Genomic DNA, 26,967 nt, shown 5'->3' with positions numbered 1-26,967 from the left:
CCATCAGCATCACAGGAACAGGACAAAGGCAAGGAGCCAATGCAGGATGAGAGGCCTTCAGGTGAGCCATCAGGTGAACGAGAGACCAAATTCGTTCTCCTTCATGATGATGATACAGACACAGAACCGACAAGTGCACAGCTTAAAGAGATCATCCAGGAGCAGAAAGCAGATATTCAAGCATTGTCCCTTGATTTGGAAAGAGCCAAATGGAACATGAAATATCTGGAGCAGAGGAACAAACATCTGGAGGATCAGCAAGCGATCATGAAGCTACAAAACATTCGTGATCATCGCCAAGCTGCACAAAGGAGAAGAGTTGAGCTCACGTCATTGGAGCAAGAGATTAATGAGGATCGGGAGGCCAATCTCGAGAGAGTTAACATGCACTTGGAGAGGCTACTAGACAAGGCCGACAAGGACCATGCATTGCTGAGACACATGGCTTTCCACTACATGGCACGAAACAAAGTGTGCAAGGTCCGAATCAGGAATTTGAAGGCGAAATTAAGGAAGGCAATCAAGAAGCAAAAGAGGAAAAGGGAGCTCGATCGACTTTAGATATTGGATGAAGCCTCTTTGGCCCAGCATAACACTTGATAAGGAAGCTCCAACCCAAATTTCAAGAAATTCGGGGCATTTTTGGTGTTTTTGGAAATTTTTGTGCAAAAAACAGGGTTTTTCTCCCTGTGCGCTACGCCACTGGCACATCGCTTAGGATTGGGAGCTCCAAATCATAAATGGTTTGCATTTTGGATTCAGCATGAAAAATAATGACTTTTTGTGCATGGACAAGAAGTTTGGGCAAGTTTTGAGTCCCCAGGAGGTCAAAAACACTAAAAGAAATGACCTCTCTGCCCCTATTTGACACACAGGAAGCAGTCTTGGGAGAATGAAGTTTTGGAGGGGCAAATGAGAACCAAATTCAGAAATTCCACTTGAGCTAGAAAGTAGACAGGCATGGGTTTCCAACAAGCACACTTGGGCACAATTTGGACTCCTATAGGTACCTCAAAATCGCCTCCAAAGTGGCGTGACGCATATAGATTTGGGCGCGGCGCACAAGGACCCAGAAGGCCAAAATCACTTCCGCTCCGCGACATTTCGATTCGCGACTTTCTCCAAGTGGGCCCGCTTATTTACACTATATTTTTCTCGGCAACTAAGGAAATGTTTAAAAAGTATTTTCACTAAAGGTGGGCTCCTATCCAAGTGGCAAAGGAAGGCGAGCAGTCACCCAAGCCATTTGTCATTTCTGTAACACTGCATCTGTAACTAATGGTTGGCTTTCCATTTCCAGTTTGTAATCATTTGAAAAACTCCCCAACTATGGTTCGTTCTATTTCCCAATGGCATAGTCTATTTATTGTATGCAACACTATTTGCAAAGGGTTGGAATTTCTGGGAAACTGTGGGAGAGACACCCAGTCACTCACTGTATATTTTGACAGAGAATTAATGAAAGATTGCAGCTCTGGTTCATGAGATTCCTATGGCGTGAGTTTAGCAAATGTATCTTCTTTATGTTTCATATGTATTTCATTATGTTTCATATTTTCATTCATATTCATTTCCAGTGAAAGATTTCTAAGTAAAAAGGTAGAATTCAGTGTACTGCTCTGCCTTGGGATAGTTTTCACGTTCTATGTTTTCTTCTGTTGAAAAGGATTCATGTATTTATGCCCTTTTCACACTCTTAAACAATCTCTCCACTCCATACTATTTCGAATCTAATTGCTAGACTTTCCGCTTGTCTTGCCTCACGAAATAATCTGCGTCTTTGAGTTAAATTCTTTGCTCATGCTGTTCCTTGGCCCCCACACATCTCAGAAAACTCAGTCATTTTTCAAAATACCTCTGTCATATTTATTTACCTAGCCTAGAATCAATATTCATTTCTGAGTCATCTCAGACCCTATTGTTTATTTTCCTGAGTGTGACCCAGAGAGAGCCCTCTCCTGTTCTGGTAGAGCTAGCTACCAGACTGAGCGTGGTTTGTGGTTACCCTGAATTTTTCCTTCCCTCAGCCTAAGGCAAATTTAGGTGCTAACAAACTCATTTTCATTAAACAGAATGCTACAAATGTCACCTACTACACTTAAGTACATATCAACTATCTCAATACATATGTGTTAGTACAATCATCTTAAAACAAGATCATTTGAACACATACTCATCTTATGCAATTCATCAAACATCCAACCAACTTACAAACATACCATGTTAAATTAATCAACTAGATGACATAATAAAACAGTCAAGCACCAAATATACAACATAAGCAGAATCATACCTTAATGTATCTCAGGGGAGGCTATCTTTTCTACACAATCAATCTAGATAGCAAGATATAACTGTAAAACACGTAACCTCAAGCAAAAATAAAATCATGATATCCATGACAATAACTAACATGTTCACATCATAAACTCATAACAATTATCATTCATACATAATAATCACATCTGCATAGTTAGTCTAGATTAGTATGACATAATAATGAACTCATACATGAATGTCACAACCCTAAACATTTGCAGAGACCAATCCAAATTAGTATGATACATATAACATCAATATATTAATGTAATAACCCTAATCATCAAGTTACTAGCATATAACAACAACAAGTTATATATTATGACCATCAACAACATATAACCTAATCATCAGCTAACTATCATATAACAACAACAAGTTAAACTATAAAATACTCTTCAACAACATATAACATAATCATCAAGTTATCTAACACAAAACAACAAGATGAATGCATACAACCACAAACTACTATCATTTATGACTATTTGATATATGAACATATGATTACAGTAATCAACTAGCATCTATCATGTATGTAACAATAAAATCAATAGACATGTACATAAACCTAATGTATATAACCCTAATGAATATAACAATCTATTGACTAACATACTTGCATGTTCAACATACAAACCTGTATGATGATCTTCTCTTACCCCAAAGTCTAGTGCTGCAACTTCACTTTGATGATCTGCATCTCTTGCTCTATCCAAGCCAACACATTAGCATCATAACATACCAATATCATCACGATGACCTAATTACATACAATGACCTCATGCACAACAACCTTCACCATGATAATGTATGCATAACAACATATAGACACTAACATGCATAACAAAGGCATAGATAACCATACACTCATGACGACACATTCCACAACAACACCACCAACCTTCACATGGCGACATCACTACTGCCATGATTAACATCATGCAAATGAAACAAGAACATGGAATAAAACCATAAGAAACACATATGAAGCCGACATGAATGCATGACCAACACACCACCCATCTAGTCCGACGGGTGAACCATGTTCTGATACCACTCTGTAACACCCTCCTTCCACATCTACCCAAGTAACCAGCCAACCAGGGTAAACATGTGACAAGAAGTTACTATGATATGATTCAACCTCCTAAGTCATGTTAAGGAACATGAACCGATGGAAAAACACCATACAGACCTTCAACATCAACAATATGACTGCTAGGAACCATCCCAACCATTATGCTAATGAGCCCCTGAGTCTTACTAAGGTTTTAGACCTCTTGAACTCCGGAAACTCCCATGCTATGGGCCTGACAACATCCAGGTGGCTCTTGACTCTCTCATGACAATGCATGCCAACGTCTAAGGATTATTTTTCTGAGTGCTGTGCCAGTGTCCTCAGGACTTGAGCCACTTTTTCAGGCCCAGAGCCTAGGTCACTACCTAGAATTGAATGACACCTTTAGAACAAAAAGATAAAAATGAAAAAATGATGCAAATGTCAATACTTGAACAAGCCCTTAATTGGAACCCTACTAGCCATGGCAAACATTTTGTCAAACATATCACAAATATGTAATCTACATGTGTAAACAACAGATTTAAGCATAGGGGTATCATACTTATCTGATAATCGCTATGAAGCATTATTCAGTTACATCATTTGATGCATTATCATCTATTAGGTCATATATACATTGTTCATTCATTTACCAATCAAAACATGAGGAAAGACATACATCATCACTGTCATAATACATGCTTATAACTAGCATAATAACCACATAAATATCAAGGTTACATCAACCATAAAATCCACATATAAACTAGTACATTTATACGTAAGATATCAAGGAAAGAACCTCTTTATTAATGAATGCATAATCCAACCTAAGATGGGACTACCACGTTCCACCTAACCATAGAATGGTTGAGCCAAATCTCTCTTCAGCCATTCACCCCCATGCCATATTCCAAGCATGAATGTGGGACTCAAACCAAAAGAACCAACCAGGAATCCCGAGGCTAAACCACCTCACCCTCATCAATAGAAACCAAGCTTTACTGTAATCCATCCTAGATCACTAGGCCAACATAATGAACATGTAATAATAGGATTTGCCATGATCTCCACCTGATCACTTGGCCAAACAAGCATGGATGCCACTATATTTCTCCACCTACACCGTGAGGAATTTTCCTTTCTCCTAGTCTCTCAGGATTACCACAATCCACGCATGATCGCTAGGCCCTAAACTGAGACCCACTCTCCAGGATTTACGCATATCCCAACCCAGGATTACTAGGACCAACAGAGACCAATCCACCTCTTGGCTTTACTGTATATCCTGCCATTCATCGAGAATGTTTCTTAGGCCCACCAAAGCAACACAATCCTGGCTTTACCATAACCCACAGTCTGGCTCAGCGGTCAGTAGAGTAGTGGCTTTACCATGATCCATAGTTTGGTTCAGGGACCACTAGGCCATGTGTTCTATTGTTTAGAGATCCACCTCACTCATCTTCAAATCCATCTCAACCAAAACATGAGAGCCCCATCACACCATGGCTATCCAAAATGACAAGGTTAGGCTGAAAACACTATCACACCTGGAAAAACCCGTGCCATAACAACAAGAACCACATGCAATACCATGCATGCCAAATATTGCAAGGTTAACACACATGAAAATCGATACCTACAAAAAATACTACTGTAGCTACTTGATCCTGCTCTTCCTTGCTTTCTCCTTCCATGTATGCCACACTCCTTTAAAAGTGCTCCAAGAAAACTCTAAGAGTCCAAGAATATGAGAGAGAGAAAGAGAATAACGAGAGAGTTCCAAAACTAAGCAAAAACTTGCCTACTGATCCTCATGACCCTTTTTATCAATGAGGCCTCTATTTTCTTCAATTTCCATTATTTTCCTTCAATTTCATATTCACATGAAACCTGTGACCTTTCACCTTCATTTTCTCTTAATTTCCATTATTTTCATAAATAAATGTGCCAAAAATGTCATTTTGCCTTTCCAAAGCCTTTGCCATTTCCTTTAGCGATAAAAACTGAAATGAACACCCACTAGGATGTCTTGCCCACCATTCATCTTGGAACATGTGTCCCATCAACTGTGGTCTTATATATTTTTACATGAGTTTTTAACCAGGGATGTTATGGAACCCTTCCCCTTGGGGGAACACTCTCCTTAGTGTTCAATGACACCTATAACCAACAAGGCTGTTGAAAACAAATATACTGCCCATGGAGCTTTATAACACAACTCGTTGTAGTATTTATAATGACCATATGCTAAAACATGACAAACATACCATTTACTGGAGCTTTATAACACAACTCATTACGTTATTTACAATAACAACCACATATACACACATACACATTTGCTTCACCCAACAAATAATCATACTGTCTATGGAGCTTTATAAATCCAACTCGATACAATATTTACAATGATATACACATACAGACATATGCACATTTGCTCAACTAGCAAATAAAAGGACACGATGCCTGCATTCATAACAAGGGAATCCAGAGGCTTAAACCTCCACCCTCAAAGTAATACCATGATTCACCTCCTTTCCAGGAAGTCTGGAATCTACTGTCAAAGTGAACCCTGCATCGAATGTCTAGCGTTATAATCTCGTGCCACTTTTCCTTTCAGTGAACAATTACCAACTCATTGTTCCAGGGCAAACTCCCAATGTGCATTTGATTCCATCTGATAATGCTAATGACCAAAACAAATATATCTCTGACCTTCTCTTCTCTGATACATAGTCCCTCCGACAATCCGGTCACCCTTCCGTACAGTCACTCACCTTCCAAGTTCCCCAGCATCCCATATCTCGGGAGATCCATCCCTTGGCAAGGCTTCCTCGCATCATAAAGTCAAACAACCAAGGCATATACCTACCTCAAACCATCATACCGGTCATAGCATGCTCATGGAAATCAGTGGACACTATTGGGTACAAGTGTCCCACAATGGCCCTATTCTTGAAGTGCTTTACCAACATACTGATGCATGTTCCAATTCCTTTTGTTGTTGTTGCTAATGTTTGCAGTTGATTTCAACAACCCAAATGCACATTTCCATGCTTCCTGTACCAAGCACATAAATTCCATTAGATTAAAATAAATTAAAATAACTTCAATTCATACCTCATTGGTAGCTCGTCAATAAGGTACACTTGAAATCCTATTTAATTCTTGTCACAACAAGTCAAACTAGCATAATTGACCAAATCATCATGTATAAACACATCACATCAGGTTAGCTTGAAACACAACCATCATAAATCAAAATCATAAGTCACATGTAACCATCATAAAAAAGAATCATAGATCACATGTAATCATCATAAATCACATTCATAATAAAACTGAAATAAAATATCGATACTTATCCTTTAATCAACCCTTAGCTTCTACCTTTGTCCTTAATCCGTACACACCTAGATCAATTTCCACACTCGACAAACACCTAGTTCCTTCTCCTCAACCATGTGCACATACACATAGTGTTCATCACACACATACAACCACACACAACATACAACCACACACGACATACATGTACACAGTACCACCTATACACAACACCACCTGCATAATGTGTACACAACATCACATGTACACGACACCACATGTTCAACATGTACATGACACCGCATGTACATTGTACCACCTACAATGTCTATACAATGCTAGATGTACACAACACCACATGCACGACATGTACATGACACAACAAGTATACAATACCATATGCACGACATGTGCACAACACCACCTGCACACAACAACATATGTATAACATGTACATAACGCCACATGCTCACAACACCACTTGTACAATCATGCACACAACACCATATGTACATAGCACCACATGTCCAACATACTCGCAACACCACATGTACATAGCATTGCATATCCAACATGTACATAGCATCATCTGTACACAACACTACATATACAACATGTACATAACACCATTTATGCCCAACACTGCATATGCAACACTATCTATACCATCCTGTACATAACATTGCATAAACATGTACACACACTATATATACACAACACTGCATGCACACATAATCATAGATGCAACATTTACAACATATACAACATATGCACAAAAGTAGTACCACACATCCAAAACCATACTGTCTCTACCAAAAAACCTTTCTTCCAGTGTCTCTCTGCCATCCATGCTTATCCTAGCATGCTGCAAAGAACATGGTTTTCATTCCACTGATGTATCCTTTAGCATTACCTATCATAACACAAACATAGGCATAATACAATCATACAATATCAATTCATATCCATGTGATACCGACCTCATATATTTGTTGACTACTCTTCCCACTTGATTTATCATAAACCAGGAACCTCTTCATGCCATTCATCTGCATAAGCAATCATTCCTCCACCAGAATGATCCCTGACAACCCTGTCGGACAGTGACATATATACATAGATAGATAGATACATATACATAAACATTAGCATAAAAATAATCATGATCCATGATGACCTTATCAGATCATGAAATATATACATATAAACATCAACATAAAACAATCATGATCCCTAATGACCATGTCAGATAACAAAGTACATACATATTTATATGCATATAAACATTAGCATAAAGCAATCATGATCACAACATAATTACTAGATATCAAGGTCAAGGTTAAGAGAACTTCCTTTATTAATGCAACACATGTGCAACATCGAGAACAACAACTCCCAACATAGACAAGGCATATGACACCTCAAATCCATTCAACTTACCTTTCTTGATTACCTTTCCCATCAGTGTCCTACTGTCGTCCATTTACACCAATGGACTCGACCAATCCAACTAGTTGTCATACTTTTGCCTTCAACTTCCATGATACATGCACCGAGCTTCATCCATGTCTTACATCACCTGTTGGGTACCACACAGCTCTCTCCGAGCCCCATTAAATTCCTCCTTCCCCAACCAATTCCCAAGACTCTCAAAACAATAAAGGCAAGATCGAGAAGCAAACAAGAAGAAAACCATGGAAAAGAAACAACAAAACGACACCAAAACCAAAGTGGCATAGCTATGCACCAGAAATAAACAAGTTGTAATCAAATGCAACAAATCACAAGAGACAAAATGCACAAGACTAACAACATACACCATGACTTAATCCCCATGGTTCCTAGTGATTCCAAAGGAAATCTCGATCTGAGCCTTCTTAAGTATTTCATGACAATCTCTCTTGCCATGCAACTCCCTGCATCGCACTACCATAAACACATAATTGTCAATGCATAAATAAATATGACAATATACCAGTTAGCTTACCTTGTTATGCCAAGCACATTGCCTTGTAGCTGAATACATCTATTCCATCTCTCAAGGGACTCCAATTCCATTGACGAATTCATCCATAATTGGAAACTAGTTTTTATACCTATCAAATACATGTTCATGAATATAACACATATCCACATAATTTCAGACAAATTAGGGTTAATAAGACTTCATGTGTGCATAACACTCATTCGTTTGGAAGTAGGGTTTCCAAACACAACCAAAGAAATTCTTGCCCAATTCCTTTCTTTTACCTTTTTACTTTGCTACAATGAAGTCTTACTATGCACTATCACATCACCCAACTGTTAGTTATATAAACACATCAACTATTACCTTTTCATGCTAATACCAAGCATGTTTCTTGCATTGTTTACACATGTTCCAAATATCAAGACAAAATATCTATTAATTTGAAATCAACCTTTACCAAGACTAACTATCATGTAATAATCCATAATCAACTCATAGTAATTAGACACAATGCTACAAATGTCACCTACGACACTCAAGTACATATCAACTATCTCAACACATATGTGTTAGTACAATCATATTAAAACGAGATCATTTGAATACATACTCATATTATGAAATCCATCAAACATCCAACCAACTTACAAACATACCATGTTAAATTAATGAACTAGACGACAAAATCAAACAGTCAAGCACCAAATATATGACATAAGCAAACTCATACCTTAATGTATCCCAAGAGAAGCTATCTTTTTTGCACAATCAATCTAGTTAGCATGATATAACTGTATAACACATCAACTCAAGCACAAATAAGATCATGATATCCATAACAATAATTAACTAACATGTTCACATCATAAACTCATAACAATTATCATTCATACATAATAACAACCACATTTGGACAGTCAGTCTAGATTAATATGACGTAATATCACAACATAGTAACTCATACCTGAATTTCATAACCCTAACCATTTTCATAGACTAATCCAAATTAGTATGATACATAGAACATCAATATCTTAATGTAATAACCCTAATCATCAAGTTACTAGTTGTTGGGCCACTAATTTGCCATTATTAATATCATTTTTTAACGTCCATTTCATCCATTTCTACCATTCTTTATCACGTCATTTATCATAATTTATCATATAATTCTATTTTATAATTATTTATGCTTTTATGGATAAATACTAATTTTCTCTTTTATTTTTAATAAATTGATGATTATTATGCATGATTTTACCAATGATGGTTTATTAATAGATTTGTTGGAACATCACTCACGATTTTAGCCTCCAAGATCTTTTCCAGATTGCAAATTTGATCTCCAACTCATAATTAAATATTCCAACTCAGAAATTCACTCAAATAAGAAGTGATAGTTTTGCATTGGACGTTTCAGATAAATGAAGGAGAATCTAGAAAATCCAAAACATGGGTTTTGTCCAGAACAGACCGAATTAGTTTTTTCATGAGTAGTTTTCCAAAATTCGGTCTGTATTAAGAGAAATGGAAGGTTCTTCGAAGACGATTTTCTCAGATTTGCTGTTGCAGTTGTTTTCCAAATTCTTCCAATTGCAATACCAGATTTGACTTGTTCCAATTGAATCATGATGGGAAGATATTTCAAATCTGATCTTGTTTATTAGTATTATGTAATCAATCCAAAATTGTAATGGAAATGATTTTGTAATCAGCTTTGTTGTAACTTACCTTTGCTCTCTGTGTATTTAAATGAAAATAGAGATCAAAGAGAGGGGGGGAATAGGAGGAGAAGTAGAGGATAATTGGGGGGATAATGGAAGGATAATTAGGAGATAGGAGATGGACAATTGTTAGATAGGATGTAGGAGAAGAGATAAGAGATGAGAGATGAGAGGATGAACAATTGTTGAATTTGAGGCAAAGATAAGAGCTTCATTATGCTGTAATTATTTCTCTCATATGTTTTAATGAAGGAAATTATCCATTGAGTTCTACATCTATTATTTGTAATCTGATCTAAGTTACTTCTCAAGGTGGAACTGAGTCTTGGGCAGCTGGGCCCACTACCTTGGACGAGGTGTTGCCTTGAACATGTAAATTAATGTAGTTTAGTTGTGTTCTTGTTTCTTTAAATTTCAATCATTGTTCTTTAAAGTAAATTTCCATCTTAATCAAGTAATTTGTTAAGTTGCTGCATTTTCCATATTTTTTATTTCCTGCAACTTCTAGATTTCATTTGATTTGTTTCTCTAGATTAGCATTTGAATTATGTTGAGTGCAATAGCTTAAATTTCCATTTCAACAATGTGTGGTTTAATTTAGTATTGATTCAAATCGTGTGATTAGCATAATTGTTTTTCCTGTCATTTACTTTCTTATTTTTCATTTTAGTTTTTTTATTCAAGTCTTACATTTTATTTCTTGTTGAATGAGCTTGATAGTATAGAACACAATCATATAGAACCAGTGTTAGCTATTGGTATTGTTATGCATATATTTTTCCGATTGCCTTGAAATAAAAAGGCACTGCTCAGGTTGATAATTAATGTCTAGGTGATTAGTTGTTTTGTTTATTTATCAAGCAATTAATTTTACCCAACATTTATTTGTCACCTATGGGAGAGCAGTGGTCGACCATATTAACCAGCAATGTTTTAATCATAACTCCTTTGTTTTTCGTCCGATTTGAGTGATTCCAAAGCCAAATGAGAGCTACTTCAAAGGTATATCACCAATAGAAATAGATTTTTAAAATTTCATGAGATGATCTGTCAAATTTACTTAGGATGACCTGCATAACAAAGTCATTTTCGATTTCCCAGCTTAGACCAACAGTGGATATTTTAAGCATACCTTTTTCGTTTGATGACAGATTGAGCTGATTCAAATTGGAAATGAAAGTAGATTCATTTATTTATCTCCAATAGAAACAAGTTTTGAAGACAAGAAGAATTGATGGGTCAAATACTTTAATGAACAGCTCGAAAAACAAAGTTTTAAGAGTGCTGATTTATGATAGACAGTCAATATTTGAGTCATAACTTTCTCATACGATATCGGAATCAAGTGATTAAAATTTATTTGTAAACTAGAGTCATAGAGGAATATACCATAGAAACGGGTTTTAAAAATATAGTCATTTAGGCCTCCAAAAACTGACTGTCCCAACTCTGTTCCTGAGCTGCCTACTAGACACCCTGTCAATGTTTTGGTTATAAATTCTTCGTTTCAAATCCAAATGGAGTGATTCGAATTGGGTTGGAAAGTAGACATAAAGGGCTACTTATTATAGAAACAGGTTTTAAAAATATTCCCTTTTGGTCCCTCAAAACATGACTGTCCCGACTGTGTTTTCAGAACTTTCATCAAGCCCGCAAGCAAAAAAATATGATATTCAAACAATTTTTCCAAATTGGTGATAAAAATGAATATGAGTGTTTGTAGAAATTTTATTTTCAATATAATACATCTAAATACACAAATAAATTAAAATATTTATCACCGATGTTGATTTCCACAACATGTTGCAACAAAAACAACTATTTTTACATAATAATAAAAAATGTATTTATTTATGTTCTTATTTATTTTATTTTCTACACTAACCTACTCTGATTTGAAAAATGAATATGCTTACATATAAGAGTACTTCTAGTGGAGCCATTTTCGAAATAAGGCTTCAAGTATGTGCATACCCAAATTTGAAAAATGCATGTTGATAAATAATAGGGTATGAGCATCCAACTTCCCTTGAAAGATGGTGTCAAAAATTATTGAAGAATGGAGTGATGCTGCAAACAAATGATGGAGTAAAACCAATCTTCAATATATCGTTTACTTTATTGATTTCCCATAGCTGTCATATCATGAAGTTCTTGAGTTTTTTAAACAGTTTGTTGATGCAGATTAGAAGAAACCTCATTTTCTTCTATAACTTCTACAACTTTTGGATTTGAAACATTCTCAATCTCAATATAAGTTTTCTGCAACGGTGCATGTGAGATAGAATGGGTGTGAAGGGTAGGTAAATTTTGCAGTTCAACACTGTAAGCATGTTGTACTAGTTTATTACTGTGAGGGTGTGGAATGAGTTGAGCAGGAAATTGTGTAGGGCATGGAGAATTTTGATGATGTAGTTGATTGGGTTGTGTGGATGATTTTGATAGGCAAGCAAGATGTTGTGGAAGAGCTGGTGAAGAATATGGAAGATTTGTTTGTGCTACAAGATGAGGGATAGTAGTCATGCAATCATAAGATGAATCATGCCAAACTTGTAGACAAGATTGGGGTGGGGGGGGGGGGGGGGGAGGAGGGGGTTATATTGAGATTGACATGGCTGCCCTAACACAGGAGTATTCCATAATGGATTATGCAAGTAAGAAAATGGAGAGGAAGTGTTTTGAACCATACATGTAGGCCACGATTTCCATGGTTGTGAAATTGTAGCAGCTTCTCCATCTATTTGATATGATGCTTCCATCCTAGATAAGAAAGAACAACTATCTATGGGATGCTCCTTTTGGCAATGAGGGCAAAAAACTTCATCAAATTCTACCTGATTTTTCTCAACCTGCAAAACATGCAATTGTGAATTTAGAGAGCTAATAAAATCATATTTAAAATTTTCAAATAAAACATTGATTTCAGCTCTTATGTCTCCTGTTCTTGTAGTAGATTTGGAAAAGAAAGAAGAAACTTCTCTAGAATTCTTACCAGCCTTGGAGATTCCTCTTGAATACCTTATGCATAATTTACAAACATCATCATATGATAACTTAAAAACATCATCTTTTCCCATTAGATTTAAGAGTTCTAAAAATTCATCTTCGATTCCATTGAGTAGGAGTGTTTTTAAGATCTCTTTTTCCAAATGCTTATGTTTTGATTTTTTAAGGTTGCATTGAAATTGCTCTACATAGTCCTCCAAGCTTTCATCTTCCCCTTGTATCATACTGAAAATATTTTCACTAGCCTTGCAATAGTCTTGGTACTTCTTCAAGAATACATTCTTCATGTCCTCCCATGTTTGGATGTAGTTCCCACCAAGGCTCATGAACCAACGAAGAGCTACTCCTTTTAGAGTAAGAGGAAACACTTTCAACCTTTGATCATTCATACAATAATCATATCCTCTACAAAGTATTTCAAACTTAAATAAGAGTGTGTCTGGATCTTCTTTTGCCAAACCATGAAAATTTGATAGAGTAGATGGGGGAATGATGTGCATTTGTGTCACTCCTAGATCTTCGATAGGGAATTCAAAAGTAGTAATGTGAGCCATTTGTTACCAAAATAGAAGATGTTCTTCATGTGTTGCTTTGAGGCTCCTCTTCAAATGTTCCTGTCAATTGGTTAGTGAAATGGGTGGTGCTTACATCACCACTTGAATGGAATTATGAGATTTGTTTTCAAAATTCTACCTCTAAAATTCCTACTTCTATCAGTGCATGCTATATGACCTAAGCCTGACTACTAAGGGTAGACCCATCACCGGTTCCCCAGGATGCACATGTAGGTTCTTACCTTCCGTCTTCAATATCCAACTCTCACAAAGTCAGGTATGCATCTACAACTAGATATTAGTGTGGTAGTGAAATGGGTGGTGCTTACATCACCACTTGAATGGAATTATGAGATTTGTTTTCAAAATTCTACCTCTAAAATTCCTACTTCTATCAGTGCATGCTATATGACCTAAGCCTGACTACTAAGGGTAGACCCATCGCCGGTTCCCCAGGATGCACATGTAGGTTCTTACCTTCCGTCTTCAATATCCAACTCTCACGAAGTCAGGTATGCATCTACAACTAGATATTAGTGTGGTAGTGAAATTTGGCTGCCTCCCCGGCAACGATGGCAAAATGTTGGGTAAATTTAATTGCTTAATAAATAAATAAAGCAACTAATCACCTAGACATTAATTATCAACCCGAAGAGCGTATTTTTATTTCAAGGAAATTGAAAAAATATATGCATAACAATACCAATAGCTAACACTGGTTCTATATGATTGTGTTTTATACTATCAAGCTCATTCAATAAGAAATAAAATGTAAGACTTGAATAATAAAACTAAAATGAAAAAGAAGAAAGTAAATGGCAGGAAAAAAAATTATTCTAATCACACGACTTGAATCAATACTAAATTAAACCACACATTGCTGAAATGGAAATTTAAGCTATTGCACTCAACAAAATTCAAATGTTAATCTAGAGTAACAAATCAAATTAAATCTAGAAGTTGCAGGAAATAACAAATCTAGAAAATGCAGCAACTTAACAAATTACTTGATTAAGATGGAAATTTACTTTAAAGAACAATGATTGAAATTCAAAGAAACAAGCACACAACTAAACTATATTAATTTACATGTTCAAGGAAGCATCTCGTCCAAGCTAGTGGGCCCAGCTGCCTAAGACTCAGTTCCACCTTGAGAAGTAACTCAGATCAGATTACAAATAATAGATGTAGAACTCAATGGATAACTTCCTTCATTAAAACATACGAGAGAAATAATTACAGCATAATGAAGCTCTTAGATTTGCCTCAAATTCAACAATTGTTCATCCTCTCATCTCTCATCTCTTATATCTTCTCCTACATGCTATCTAACAATTATCCATCTCCTATCTCCTAATTATCCTTCCATTATCCCCCTAATTATCCTCTAATTCCCCTCCTATTCTCCCCCTCTCTTTGATCTCTTTTTTCATTAAAATACATAGAGAGCAAAGGTAAATTACAACAAAGTTGATTACAAAATTATTTCCTTTACAATTTTGGATTGATTACATAATATTAATAAACAAGATCAGATCTGAAATATCTTCCCATCATGATTCAGTTGGAACAAGTCGAATCTGGTATTACAATTGGAAGAATTTGGAAAACGGTTGCAATAGTAAATCTGAGAAAATAATCTTTGAAGAATCTTCTGTTTCTCTCAATACAAACCGAATTTTGGAAAACTGGTCATGAAAAAACTATTCCGGTTCGTTATGGACAAAACCCATGTTTCGGATTTTCTAGATTCTCCTTCATTTGTCTGAAACGTCTAGTGCAAAACTATTACTTCTTATTCCATTGAATTTCTGAGTTGGAATATTTAATGATGAGTTGGAGATCAAATTTGCAATCTTGAAAAGATCTTGGAGGCTAAAATCGTGAGTGATGTTATAACAAATCTATTAATAAACCATCATTGGTAAAATCATGCATAATAATCATCAATTTATTAAAAATAAAAGAGAAAAATATTATTTATCCATAAGGGCATAAATAATTATAAAATGGAATTATATGATAAATTATGATAAATGACGTGATAAATAATGGTAGAAATGGATGAAATAGACGTTAAAAAGTGATATTAATAATGACAAATTAGTGGCCCAACACTAGCATATAACAACAACAAGTTATATATCATGTTCATCAACAACATATCACCCAATCATCATCTAAATATCATATAACAACAAGAAGTTAACCTATAACATACTCTTCAACAACATATAAGATAATCATCAAGTTATCTAACATAAAACGACAAGAGAAATGCATACAACCACATATTACTATCTTTAATGACTATTCGACAAATGAGCATATGACTACACTAATCAACTATCATCTATCATGTATGTAACCATAACATCAATAAACATGTACATAAACCTAATGTATACACCCCTAATGCATATAACAATCCATTAACTAACATACTTGCATACCCAACATCCAAACCTGTATGATGATCTTTTCTTACCCCAAAGTTTAGTGCTACAACTTCACTTTGGTAATCTGCATCTCTTGCTCTATCTCAACCAACACATTAGCATCATAACATACCAATATCATCATGATGACCTAATTGCATACAATGACCTCATGCACAACGACCTTCACCATGAAAATGTATGCATAACAACATATAGACACTGACATGCATAATAAATGCATATACAACCATACACTCATGACGACACATTCCACAACAACACCACCAACCTTCACATGGCAACATCACTACCGCCATGATCAACACCATGCAAATGCAACAAGCACATGGACTACAAGCATAAGCAAGACATATGTAATTGACATGAATGCATGACCAACACACTACCCATCCAGTTCGAGGGGTGAACCATGCTCTGATACCACTCTATAACACCCTCCTCTCACATCTACCCAAGTAACCGACCAACCAGGGTAAACATGTGACGAGAAGTTACTATGATATGATTCAACCCCCTAAGTCACGCTAAGGAAGTGGAACCGATGGAAACACACCATACAGACCTTCAATATCAACAATAGGACTCCTAAGAACCATCCCAACCTTTCTGCTAACCAGCCCCTGAGTCCTACTCAGGTTTTAGACCTCTTAACCTTTGGACACTCCCATGCTATGAGCTTGACAGCATTGAGGAGGCTCTAGAAGCTCTCATGAAAAGGCATGCCAGTGTCAAGGGACTATTTTGCTTAGTTTTGTGCTAACGTCCCCGAGATTTGAGCCAATTTTTCAAGTCCAGAGCCCAGGTCACTACCTAGAATTGAATGACACCTTCAAAACAGAAACATAACAAGGAAACAATGAGGAAAATGCAAATATTTGAACAATCCCTTAACTAGACCCCTAATAGCCATGACAGATGTTTTGTTAAACATATCCAAATATGTAATCTACAAGTGTAAACAACATATTTAAGCATAGGGTCTCATACTTATATGAGAATCACTATGAAGCATTGTTCCCTTACATCATTTATTGCATTATCATCTATTAGGTCATAGATACATTGTTCATTCGTTTTCCAATCAAAACATAAGGAAATCCATACATCATCACTGTCATAATACATTCTTATAACCAACATAATAACAATGGAAATATCAAGGATACATCAGCCATAAAATCCACATATAAAACAATACATTTATACATAAGATATGAAGGAAAGAACCTCTTTATTAATGAATGCATAATCCAACCGAAGATGGGACTACCACATTCCACCCGACCATAGAATGGCTGAGCCAAATATCTTTTTTTCCATTCACCCCTTGCCATATTCCAAGCATGAATGTGGGACTCAAACCAAAAGAACCAACCAGGGCATCCCGAGGCTAAACCACCTCACCCTCATCAATAGAAACCAATCTTTACCATAATCCATCCCAGATCATTAGGCCAACACAATGAACATGTAATAACAAGATTTACCATTATATCCACCTGATCACTAAGACAAATAAGCATGGATGCCACCAGATTTCTCCACCTACATTGCGCGGAATTTTCTTGTCTCCTAGTCTCTCAGGCTTTACTGTAATCCACACTGGATCACTATGCCCTAAACCGAGACCCACTCTCCAGGCTTTACTGCATATCCAAATTCGGGATTACTAAGCCCAACGGAGATCAATCCACCTCTTGGATTTACCATATATCCTGCCATTCACTGGAAAGGATTCCTAGGCCCACTGAGGCAACATAATCTTGGATTTACTGCAACCCACACTTTGGCTCAGGGGTTACTAGACGAGTGGCTTTACCGTGATCCACAATCTGGTTTAGGGACCACTAGGCCATGTGTTCTATCATTCAGAGATCCACCTCACTCAGCTTCGAATCCATTTGACAATCCAGCTTAACCAAAACATGAGAACCCCATCAAACTATGACTATCCAGAAATGTCAAGGCTAGGCTGAAAATACTGTCACACCTGGCAAAACCCATTCCATAATAGAAAGAACCACATGAAATACCATGCATGCCAAATCTAGTAAAGAAAACACACATGCAAATCGATACCTGCCAAGAATCCTGTTGTAGCTACTTGATCATGCTCTTCCTTGCTTGCTCATTCCAAGTATGCCACACTCCTCCAAGAGTGCTCCAAGAAAACTCTAAGTGTCCAAGAATATGAGAGAGAGAGAGAGAGAGAATAATTAGAGAGATCCAAAAATGAGCAAAATATTTCGAACTAATCCTCATAAGCCTTTTATCAATGAGGCCTCTATTTTCTTCAATTTCCATTATTTTCCTTCAATTTCCTCCTCACATGCAACCTGTGACCTTTCACCTTCATTTTCTCCTAATTTCCATTATTTTCATAAATAAATGTGCCAAAAATGCCATTTTTCCTTTCCAAAGTCTTTTCCATTGCCTTTGCCAATTTCCTTTAGCCATAATAACTGAAATGAACACCCACTAGGATGTCTTGCCCACCATTCAACTTGGAATATGTGTCCCATCAACCATGGTCTTATATATTTTTACATGATTTTTTAACCAGGGTTGTTACATTGTTAATGCCAAATTATTCCATGAAACATTCTTATCATTAGTTTTCATTATTGTGCACACATGTTTCTTTTGCTAGTATCAGTCTCGTATGCTCAATATCGTAATGTATTTATTTCACATTAGATTCACCACCATAATGTCTGTCTTTGTTTTTTATTTTATTGTTTTGTGTGGAGGTACCGTCTCTCCTGTTTATGTTCATTCATGTTGCTTCCTTGGTTCAATTTAGTATTATAGGTGTAGTTCCCCCTATATTTAATGTATTTTGTAGTCACTAATATTCATTTATATTCATATATTTACGTATGTGTGTGTGTGTGTGTGTGTGTGTGTGTTCCCTTGTCCTTTTTTTCTTCTTGTAACTTACAACTACTTAACTTCGTAATGATTGCATTTTGCAGAGGATAAATTGAGGAAGTAGATTTTTCAATCTCCTTTCCTAATCATCTCAAGCATAAATTTCACCATTAGCTCTTTCAAATCACATGAAGTAGCTTGATGGTACCATGATCTCTCTCATTTTCTTATGAATCTACCTTAGTTGATGATTTTGGGCATAACATGTTTGATTAACTTGATTAGGCGTCCTCTTTGTGAATCTAGTGCAGAACAAATGAAAACCATATTTATCTGTTGTCTAAAAATTTACGTGAGATTCAATAAAAGTCTTCCACTTGCAGACAAGGATCCAAGCTGATCAGTGGTGAAATCCATTCCCCAAAAATTAGTAAGGAAATTCCTTCCCTGAACATCCTCTACATGAAGCTTAATCTTTCTATAAGCCCGAGCTTAATTATCATTCTGAAGATCAACTAGTGCAATCTCAAAGAAATGATGTGTAATCCTTTCAGATGCAATCTTAGTATGTTGTTGTTTATGTGATTATAGAAGCTCCCCCTTAGATTATCCTTGACTTTTCTAGTCATTCAACAATATTTAGATGTATTTTTTGACATTAAATTAGTGAAGAGAATGAGAAGGTACTATTCCCAATTTTTTCCTTAGATATTCAAAGGCCTCCTTTGCCAAAGGATTGGTGAATATATTAATTATTTATTCTTTATTTGGTATATACTCCATCTTTACAATCTACTCAACAATCTTCTCTCTAAGGAAATGATACTCGATGGGAATTTGATTAGTTTTAGAGTGAAGGAATATATTCCTTGATATGCTTATTGCACTTGCATTATAAAACTAGATAGGGACTAGTTCAATATATGTTACCTTCATGTCTTGAAGAGTTTTTTTCATCCATAGTACTTGTGTGCAACAAATTGCTGCTATAATGTATTCAACTTTGGTAGTAGATAACGAGACTGAGGTTTGCTTCTTTCTGAGCTAAGTGACCAATGATTCTCCTGAGAAAAATGCTTCATCACTTGTACTTTTTCTAAGATATATGGAACTAGCCCAATCTACATCTCTATAATCTATCAGTAAAAAGTATGTTCCTTTTGGATACCATAGTCTATAGTCCATTGTTCCTTTTATATATCTGAATATTCTTTTTTTGGCTAAGAGATGGCTTTGTTTTGGAGTTAATTGATATCTTGATACTAACCCAACTGCTAGCATTATGTCCAGTCTTGAAGCTGTTAGGTATAATAGTTTGCCAATCGTATATCTATACAACTTTTGATCAACTTATGATGATTCATCATCCTTTCTTAGCTTTCATCCAACAACCATGGGAGTGGTGACAAGAGTACAATCCTCCATTCTAAATTTTTTCAATAGTTATTTCAAGTATTCCGTTGAGAGATGCACATACCTTTTGATTTTTGTATAATTTGCAGACCAAGGAAGAAAGAAAGTTCTCCAACCATTTTCATTTCAAACTCATACTTCATTCCATTAGCAAACCATTGGACTAGGGAGTTTTTTTTTCTTCTAAATATTATGTCATCAAGATATACAACTACAATCATGAGTTCTTCATCATTTGATTTTATGTACAAGTTGTTTTTAGTTGTTCCTCTCTTGAAGCCTTATTTTTGAAGATATTTGTCCAAATGAGAGTACCATGCTCATGGTTCTTATTTGAGACAATAGAGTGATTTTTTTAATCTACATACATCATTAGGATTATCTAATGGTTGGAATACCTCGGGTTGTTTTATATATATTTCTTCTTCAAACTCTCCATTAAGAAATGAAAAATTGACATCAGTTTGATATACTTTGAATTCTTTGAGATAGACAAAGGTAAGAAACATCTTGATTGCTTCTAATATTGCCACTGGAGTAAAGGTTTCGTCAAATTATTTTCCTTCTACTTGTGCATAGCCCTTGCATACCAACCTTGCTTGATTTATGATGATCCACCCTTGTTAATTTAGTTTGTTTTTGAAGCCCCACTTTGTGCCTATGATATTTTTTTTGCTGGTCTTTGTGTCAACTCCTAAGTCTCATTCTTTTCTATTTGGTCCAATTCTTCATTCATTGCATCTATCCAGTGTTCATCTTTGCTTTCTTCCATTTAAGTCTTGGTTTTAATAATGGATAACATGGAAATCTAAGCTTGATCTAATGTATCAACAAGTTTTCGTCTTGTTTGGACCCTTGCATTATTGTTACCAATGATTTGATTTTTAGGATGGTTATTTTGTACAAACCTCAAAGGTGCTTTCGAATGGGATTTTTACTTCCTCAACATCTTCAAATTGTTCTTCCTCTTCTTCACTGATTGGTTGATCAGAGGGAGTGATAAATCATGTTTTTTTTCTTTTGGAACATAGTTTCTCATCAAATTTCACATCTATCTTGTGCAATATTTTTTATAGAACCTGTACCCTTTTCTTTTAGTTGAATACCCTAAGAATATTCTTTTATATGCCCTAGAATCAAACTTGCCCAATTTCTCATCATTGTTTTTAATCTAATATTTACTACCAAACACTTTGAAGTCTTTGATTGATGTTGGATTTCCATGCCATAACTCATAGGATGTTTTGTCACAATTAAACCTGAGATGTGATTTATTTAGTATGTGGACCATTGTGTGAATGTCTTCTTCCCAATAGGTTTGTGGTATATTTCTTTCTTGGATCATATCCCTAGCCATTTGTTGCATTGATATGTTCTACCTTTCAACTAATCCATTCTACTGGGGGGTGTATGAAATGGTATATTGTCTCTTTATGTTGAAGAATCTAGGGCAATTAGAATTAGGTAGATTCTTCTATACTTGATAAAAATTTGTGAAATGCTTTTACTATTTATCTTATATTAATCTTATTCTTATTATGAGTGTGTGTGTTTTCTTCATCAAATTTCTACCAAAACAAAGAGACAAGAACAAAATAAGTGGCATTCTGCCAGGGCCAAAACCTCTTCCTCTTGGAGAGGAAAACCCTCACAAAATTCTTCTTATATAGATTCTCATTGACGAACACCAAGACCATGACCCTTGACCTATCAAGCCACTCCAAGACCAAGACACCAATCCTCTTCTTACAGCTGATATCATCATCATCATTACTGCTTTACCAAGATCATTATTGTTGCACCTTCACTGCTCATTGAGATCATCATTGTGCCTTTTTAAGATCATCTCTGCACCTTCATCACGATCACCATCATAACAACGAGGTCCATATGTGTGTATTCATGAGGGTTGCACTGAGAACTTTTACATGATCAAGACTTTGTAACTATGTCTTCAACATATCCATGACAGAGACTAAATTCATGATTGCGTCCAGATTAATATCAAGTTAATGCATGACACTGTGGTATTATACTCAAAACATGTCACTACGAGATAGAGAGTGCTACTGTAGAATCATTGAAGTCCTCTTCATCGAATTAAGCTGAGACTGTAATAGTACCGAGATAGTATTCTGAGAGTGTAAGTATGCCGAGATAGTGACTGCAACTAGGGTGCTGAGGCGGTGGTATTCACCCGAAATATACCCAACCTGTATTATGGACAGACTTCGACATTACCTTCCTGTGGCATATGAAACCCTTCCTGTAGCTTCCATTCGAAACTTCAGAGGAATGCAAGTTCTGTTCCTATCCTTTTGTGTAGACCCTAGCCACATATATATAGTGGTCAACCTATGCATTTGAGCTGACATGATAGTGTGAACGGTTGTGTCTTTTATTGAGCTGACATGACTGTGCTAGTTAATTCATTTGCAGGCCGACATGATTGTTCTTATTAATTCATTTTGCTTGCTGCCTTCTTCAAGGGGATGGTGCTTGTCTTGGAGGGCTTTGATCTAGACACTAGGTTGACTCATTTACATTACATATAGGCTCAAGAAGAGCATGACATTGACTCTTTGACTTTCCTAAGAAATGAGCAAGAAACTCATTCTTATAATTCACAAAAAATAATATTTCTTTTTCTTGACAAGTACAAAGATCAAAATTACATTTGTAAATTCCGAACCTAGTTACACTTTCTTCAACACTCCCTCTTAACTAGGGAGGTATTTACAATGGTACTTGGTTATTCTCAATATGAATAATTTCTCATAAGAAGAATTAGATTGGTAATCCCATATATATAACATCATATCAATCAACATTGTCATAGTGCAAGGCCTTTACTAACAACTCCATCTCTCTATGAGACCATGAACTACAATGCTGGCGAGACCAATGATTTATAGACACCTTCATCATTGTCTCTCAAGGTACATACCCACCCGGGTTTTCACTGAGTTTGACCTTCTAGGACTATTCTTATCTTGGGTTCCCAACCCTCAAAGAATATCGAAACTCTTTCCTAATCTTTTCTTGGATTCCCTACACATCCTCAAAGAGTATTAGATGCTAGATGATTGCCCAACCCTCCATTGTTTCTTCCCCGGTGAAGACAAGAATGATGTGTCTATCATGTGTCTACATTTCCATTCATGGCCTTCATCTAGACTTACGACTGTTAGTCCTGGTCTAGAGCATGACACATGACATGAAAAAACACAATTGTCACTCATTTGTAATCAGGGGTGATCTAATTAAAACTCCCTCTTAATCAAGGACCTATCAGAGCTCCCTCTTAGCTAGGGACTCTTTTATACCTCAACAACTTCTTCTTCATGGGTTCTTCAACTGCTTGACTAACTTCTCTCTTTGATGTCATGAAATTTAGTTGAGCTTGTTCCTTGTAGGGAAACAACCATCGATCAATCATTTCTTCATGGAAAGTGGCCTTCTTGGCATACATCTGGAACTTTATTCATATGGCTACTTATTTTCTCTCCATGCTTCTTTCAGGAGTTTCCATGCATCGCATGAATGTTGGTTGTACTTATTCTTACAAGTCTTTTTCTAGTAGCCCTACATGAACTCAACAAGATATTACTCAAGAAATCAAAACATCATATTAAATCAAATCATACCTTACAAGATGGATCTTCATCATGGCATCTTCCTGTAGGTATCAATATCCTGCATACATGTTGACACACCTCCCAAAGATATTCGTTGTCAAGGGTCTTCATTATCAAAGTCTTCATATCTCTCCAGGAGATTTCCTAGTCAAGTCTTCTTGGTCTTTTTGGATATTGATCACCTTCATCAGGGTTTCATATCAATCTCTTATTTCCTCACACATTCCATTCCCAGGATCCAAGTTTCTTAATTGTAGTCAACCACCTCATACTTTATATAAGGACATATTATGTTTATTTCATCTAATGTGAGTTATGCCTTTCTGCATCTTTTCAGAGGAGTATATTATTTTCTCTTGATCATGCTTCTTAAGATAGAAGTGATGATCTATATTACCTGCAACCATACGACATGACATTATAAATTTAAATACACACATACATACCTCATTTTACCTTTAGGTCATCTAGGCTTCTTCCAACAGCTTCCTTGATTCAAGAGATATTCAATCCCTTGATCTTCTTCATGTCATCACACCATTATCTCATGGATTCCATAAGTTGGAGTTCTTGTTGAAACACTTGCTTCCTCTCTAGATTAATGAACCCTACGATGAGGATTTCATCATAGAATTTTTGAGGATCTTGTATATCCCGAAATGGCAAATGCTTCCTTTTTGACTTGATGTATGATGAGCCTTATATGACTCCTTTCTTTTCTTCAATGTCCACTAAGGTTCCCAAGAGCTATATACCCTACATGTTTGTCTGCCATGCATTTTGTCCTTCATGATTCCCATGGTGATGTCATGATATCTTGTTTCTAATTCTTCCATGATGCCATGATGCATCTTATTATCATTGTCATATCTTATAACACAAGATTTAGGAGCTTATGATAGGACCCTTTTGTGAGGGATACTATCTTACTCATAGGAGAGATTTGATACTCCCTCTTTCCTTGGCCATTTTCTTTAGCTTCCTACATCTTTCAACAATATGAGCTTCCAAAATATTTCTATAGCATAGAATCTTCAATATACTTATTTTTTTCCTTTGCTTGAGGACCAACCTTGCTTTTCCTTTCTACACATGGTTTATCCTTTAATACCATAGACTACAACTTGTATTTCTCTATCTAGCATAGAGACGACAAATTGTTGGGTGAGGTAACCTTATTTTTTTATTGATATTTGTTACCTTGCTCATCAATGATGACTACCTTCTCATCATCTTTCCTAGATCCTTATGAAGTTGTTCCTCCATTCTTTGATACCTTTACTATTGTGTAGGTCTAAGTGACCTTATTTACTTTACTTTCTGAGAGTATATCTAGCATTTCATATATCTCTCTTTATGATTCCTCTTATGCTATTTAAGTATGAGAGGAATTTTGAGTGATATCATATGAATGCTATGAATCTCTTGACGGATTCAAACAATTCTTAACGTTCATAGACCGTTCCATAGGCATCAATGATTTCTTTTTTATATGAGGATTATTACAATCCTCCTTATTTTATGTAAGGACCTTTTTAATGAGGAGTATTTCCATTTCCTTGCACAACAAATTTATTAAACCAAAAAAAAACTGAAAGATACTTACTTGGATCATGAACCATTAGTATCCTTTTACCAAAACTTCTTTGGAGACCTTTTGGCATCATGAATTTTGACTCCTTCTATACTGAACACATTGTTGCAATGCTCGAGATACTGCCATCACACAAGTGGACCTTATTAAACTTTAGCATCAACAAGTTCATGCTCTGATATGAGCATCATGCTACAAGATTCAGAGTTGTGACAAGTATATCGCTGTAACACTGCACCGAGACAATGATGTCTTGAGTGTTGTTCATTCAAATTGTGCATTGTGTTGTGAGCCCGAACTTGTCACCGAATTCATCACTGTGATTTTATTGAGATGTGTATGAGATTGTTCCCTACTGTGGGATTACCATGATTCTTTCCATTGAAACTGAGTGGTGCTATAGGGTCTTTGAAGCCATCATTCTTATGCCGAGAGATTAATGGGACAAAGATACCAAGACTTGTTAGTATCTCTTCATCATGAGCATGTTGAGGACTGCGATTATGAGGAGGTCGAGACAATGATTGTATTGTAATCACAAGAATGCTGAGATATCATACTTCGTTGTGCTCATTGAGACTTTACTTTAATTGAGATTGATATTGAATTGTCTTGATGTTGTATACTTCTTGTTGAAGACTGATCTTTCAATTCCTTCAACTTGTTCTGATGTCCTTCTTGAAGTTGATCCTTAAGTGTCTCTTGTATTCCCTTCCTTAGACTGCAACCATACCTCTGATACCATGTTGAAGAATCTATGGCAATTAGCATTAGGTAGATTCTTCTATACTTAATAACAATTTGTGAAATGCTTTTACTATTTATCTTATATTGATCTTCTTATTATTATGAGTGTGTGTATTTACTTCATCAAACTGCTACCAAAATAAAGAGACAGGAACACAAGAAGTGGCATTCCGCCAAGGCCAAAACCTCTCCCTCTTGGAGATGAAAACTTGCACATAATTCTTCTTATAGAGATTATCATTGACAAACACCAAGACCATACCCTTGATCTATC

General features: G+C 35.9%; 1 pseudogene; it reads right to left on the bottom strand.

Annotated features, from left to right (window-relative positions):
- Positions 1 to 26,967, bottom strand: part of LOC149201907 (small ribosomal subunit protein eS1-like) — an 89,993-nt pseudogene that overhangs the window by 42,532 nt on the left and 20,494 nt on the right.

The sequence above is a fragment of the Pinus tabuliformis genome, chromosome 2_1 (assembly GCF_031772625.1).
Source record: "Pinus tabuliformis cultivar Carrire ecotype Pingquan chromosome 2_1, CPIR1, whole genome shotgun sequence".
Lineage (NCBI taxonomy): Eukaryota > Viridiplantae > Streptophyta > Pinopsida > Pinales > Pinaceae > Pinus > Pinus tabuliformis.
Note: the sequence above shows the minus strand (reverse complement) of the source record. Positions and strands in the feature narration are given on the sequence as shown.